This window comes from Gossypium hirsutum, chromosome D13 (assembly GCF_007990345.1).
Source record: "Gossypium hirsutum isolate 1008001.06 chromosome D13, Gossypium_hirsutum_v2.1, whole genome shotgun sequence".
NCBI classification, from domain to species: domain Eukaryota; kingdom Viridiplantae; phylum Streptophyta; class Magnoliopsida; order Malvales; family Malvaceae; genus Gossypium; species Gossypium hirsutum.
The window spans coordinates 15,153,166-15,157,907 of record NC_053449.1 but is presented as its reverse complement, the minus strand read 5'-3'; the positions used below and the strand labels follow the sequence as shown (position 1 = coordinate 15,157,907).

Here is a 4,742-nt window from a genome sequence, read left to right as displayed (position 1 = left end):
AAATAATATTTAACCTCATCAGAAGATCTTACGGCCTTAAGTATAATAAAGGTTACTTGTTCATCTTGAACTCGCATGGTGATTTCACCTTTCTATACATCAATTCTCGTCCTATTGATTTCTAGGAAAGGCCTTCCTAGGATGATTGGTACTTCCTTATCTGCTTCAAAATCTAAGATAACAAAGTCAAACAGAAATATGAATTTATGAACACGCACAAAGACATCCTCGATTTTTCCTTCTGGGTATGCCAAAGATTGATCCACCAATTGGAGTTTAATAGCAGTCGGTCTAGCCTTACCAATACCTAATCGTCTAAACATAGACGTAAGCATTAAATTGATACTCTATCTCAAATCACACAAAGCCTTATCACAATAGGATTCTCCAATATTACAAGGCATGATGAAACTTCTTGGATCCTTCAACTTAGGAGGCAACTTGTTCTGAAAAAATAGGCTACATTCTGTAGTCAGGTCTATAGTTTCAAATTCCCCAAACCTTCTCTTCTTAAACAAAATTTTTTCATATCTTTCACATAGTTCGGAATTTGCTCCAAAGCTTCTACGAACGAGATGTTGATACGTAGTTGTTTCAACACATCCAACATTCTCTTAAATTGAGTATCATGTTTATGTTGATATGAAGGTTGTGGAACTTTTGCTTGGATTGGATAGCTCTTCTAAAGTAATATTTCTACATCTAATGAAGAGGTTAGCTTATTAGAATTCACTAGTTTAGATTTTACCTTTTTAGAATTTGCAGAATTTGGCTTCTCTGGTGCAAGAATTTCAACTGTTGGTTGATTTTCCTCTTTTTGGGGAGGTTCAACTTCAACCTCAACCTTATTGGGTTCAAAAGTCTTTTCGCTTCATAAATTAACCACTTTGCAATTCTCCTTGCTAAGTTTTCTTAGGTTCTCCATGTCACTAGGCAAAGCTCCTTATGGTCTATTTCGAAGTTTGTTAGCTAGTTGCCCTATCTGGTTCTCCAAATTTCTCAAAGTTGCATCATTCTTCACCATGTATGCTTTTAATAAGTTCTCAAGATTAGAAGACTCGATTGAAAGAGGATTTTCTATGTTGTTTGGTACAGCACCTTGGGGTCCGTTTCTAAACTCATTAACTAATTTTTCATTCAAGGCATCAATTTTAGCAATGTATGCCTTCAATAAATTCTCCAAATTATTTGAAGGTTCAACTTACAGTGGGTTTTAAACTTGTTGATTGAAACCAAGAGGTTGATTTGATCTATGCTGCATGTAAGTGTTCTTTTATCCACCTCCTTGGTAGTGGATTGGTAGTTGACCTACAACATGATTTAAATTGTTAGTAGTAAATTGTTTCAACATTGAAGAGATAGACGATACCTGAGCTGAGAGTGAAGTAAGGGCGTCTACTTCATATACTATGGCTACTATTCTTCCTAAAGCTACTTGATTTGTCTGCCACTGGTAATTATTACTAGCTATTCTCTCGATTATTTTGTAAGCCTCATTATAAGACTTCAATAAGAGAGTACCATTTACAAAAGCATCTACCACCAACCTTGTGTATGTGTTGAGACCATTATAAAATGTCTCCAACTAGATGCAATGAGGAATCTGATGACAAGGACACCTACGAAGTAATTCCTTAAATTTTTCTCACGTCTCGTATAAGGACTCGTCATCCAATTGCTGAAAAGTGGTGATTTCATTTCGTAACTTAGCATTTTTGCTAGATGTGAAATACTTTACTAGAAAGTATTCAACTAATTCTTGCCAAGTAGAAATTGAGTTGGAGGGCAACGAATTAATCCACACTCGTGCTCGATCTCGCAACGAGTATGGAAACAACTTCAACTTTAGTGCATCTTCAGTTGCACTGGCTATCTTGAAGGAACCGCTCACCTCCATAAACAATCAAAGGTGAAGATGTGGATCTTCCGTGGGCATTCCACTGAATTGACCTATTGTTTGAACCATCTGAAACATCATAGGCTTCCATTCAAACTGCAGTGCCCCAATCTCCGGTCTTCTAATTCCCAATTTTAGTTCATTAAGGAATGGCACGGCATAATTTTTTATAAGTCAGTCCCTATCATCAGCAATAATTATTGGATTTTGAGCATTAGCGGCTCTATTCCCTTGAACATCATTTTGATTTTCATGGTCCATTTTTGCAGCTTGTCTCTGGGCTAATCTTTCTCATCTTCTTTATCGAAATGGCTGTTCCATTTTAGGGTCTATAGGGACTAAATCGATGATTCGATCTATGCTAATTATTACTTGGGAAGAAAATCACAAAAATATAAAGAATAAAATAATAATAAATATAATAAAGAGAAAACAATTAAAGAATTAATTAGTAAAGTTAGAAATTAAATAAAAATAAAATAAAAACCAAATTGCAAAAAATAATCTCACAAAAAATGATTAAGGCAACAGTCTTCGGCAATGGAGCCAAAAACTTGTAACGAGGTTTGTACAAGTGTACACAATCATTCAAGTAATAAGTAAGTAAAATGAGTTATTGTCTCTACAAGGACTGTATAAGCTTAACCAAATATTTTTAAAATTACACCTTCACAATTTGATGTAAAAATTCAATAATTGGATGGTGATGATTAAACTAAGTAAATTAATTAGATGCAAAGATTGATCCCTATACAATTCTAATCTAGATGCAATTTACGTAAATGAATGAATGAATGGCTTTAGCAACAAAAACAGTCAACATTAAATGGGCTAGGATAATTATATTAATCAATTCAATTTACTTTATCATGCTTAACAATGTTTGAAAATACTTCCATGACAACTCGATCTTTCATGAGTTTGAAAACCAAAATAAGTCCTTTCAGAGTCTTTTACTTAGTTAAGTATGCATTTTACTGATCATATTAACTAAGGGTTTCTTAACATTTATGTAAGGTCACAAGGATACGTTTCAAACAGTTTAATTAAATAAACCTAAAAACTATGCAAGGCAATAGAGCTAACTAATGATATTACAAACCTCAACTTAGTCAGGTTTGAAGATCTAAATTGAGCATTGCACTTTTCAATTATGCGTCTACTAGTCATCGTCTGGTTAGGATCACACAGCTAATCTGAGTGCACCCAATCACGTATGAATGAAATGCATCATGATATTAATTGAAAAAATGATTGACTGGGGCCTAAACATGTCAAACATGGATAAAATAGATCTTATTGAATTAACACATCCATCCTAACAAATAAGATTTAAAATATCATCATTGATGTCAAAAATAATAAACTCAAAGCAAACATGATTAAAATAAATAAAAAGAGAAAAGAGTAAACTCTATTCATTTCAGTAGCCTTTGGGATCTATTATGACTGATTCCTTTCAATAGCCTTTCGAATCTATTATGACTGATGCGCTCCTCCATTCTCCTCAATGCTTCTTTTGCTAAGGAGTTCTTAAGGTGGCCAGCCAAAGAATGCTTTTGACAAAGCTTTTGTGGCTAAAGGATGAAAAAGAGATGGGCAGTTATGCAAGGGAAGGAAAATGAAAATAAAATATGGAGAAAATGCTAATGAGAGAAGAGAAATGAGTAGTAAGGGATGAGGGATTAAGGGATTGGTGCATGGTATTTATAGGTGAAGGTAAAAGGTAGAGTTAGCTAAAAATTGATTCAAAATTCCTTCATTTTCTACCACACATGGCCGGCCATATTTTAAGGAGAAGGGGATGACTAAGTCTCCTCAATTTGAATTCAAACCAAGGCTATTAATAGCCATAGGGTGTACGGTTTCAATAGCAAGTTGTCGGGCTGATTTCTGATTATTTTCCAACTGTAAGGACCTTTAATTAAATACCCCAAAGCTTGCTTTTAGGCATCCATCTACTTGTGCCGAAACTGGGCTTTAGTTCCCCCTTATTGGACGATTTCTCAGTCCAATTATTTAGCAGACATGTCCATCTTTTAGCACCTCTTTTAATGGGTCAAATTATCAACCCATGACCCAAATTGCACGGTCTTTCCAGCCACATGAATTAATTTGTGCATGTCCATGTTTCATTCACATTAATCACATTTTCAATTGTCCTCTTACATAGTGAAAAATCACATATTAATAAATTAACATGAAATAATATAAAATATGTAAAAAAATCATGTAATTAAGTATAATTTCACATAATTTATAAATCCATGCCCAATATTACTAATTTAGTAAAGTTCACTTATTTTAATAACAATTACTCAAGATTAACATATTTATTAAGCAAAAAGGTGGTAAAAATACATAGAAAAACCCTATATAATTTCGAGTTTACAAACATCTACCAAAAATGTTCCCTTTATGCACCAACAATTCAGTGATCGAATGCCCACTCTTTTATGCCAAAACCGAACAATCATTTGAATGTGGCAGCATTTAATTCTTCTTTGGAAACGAACAACCCTATTGTAGCTTTAAAATATGTGATCAGCCTTTGGACTTTCCTAGGACACACAATTGAACACACAATTAATTTATTTAAGATACATTAAACCTTGCAAACTTTTCATATTCATATCTAGCTTTAACACATTATTTAATATAGAATTCAACAAACTAAAACTCACGCATTTATGACAAAAATAACAGCCAAAATAAATGACACCCTTCACACACTTATAACACAAACTCATAATTAGCATATAAGATGTATAAATGCATGGCTTAATTAAAATGCAAAATTATTTAACATATGAGTTTCATAATGCATGGCATAATTAAAATACAA

The 4,742-nt window shown here is 33.3% G+C and overlaps 1 non-coding gene across 1 annotated transcript; it reads left to right on the top strand.

Moving 5' to 3' along the window:
• Nucleotides 1-1,601: 1,601 nt before the first annotated feature.
• On the top strand, nt 1,602-1,708 carry LOC121226002 (small nucleolar RNA R71). Its single transcript, XR_005923902.1, has one exon. It is a non-coding gene; the product is annotated as a small nucleolar RNA R71 (small nucleolar RNA).
• The last annotated feature ends 3,034 nt before the right edge of the window (nt 1,709-4,742 follow it).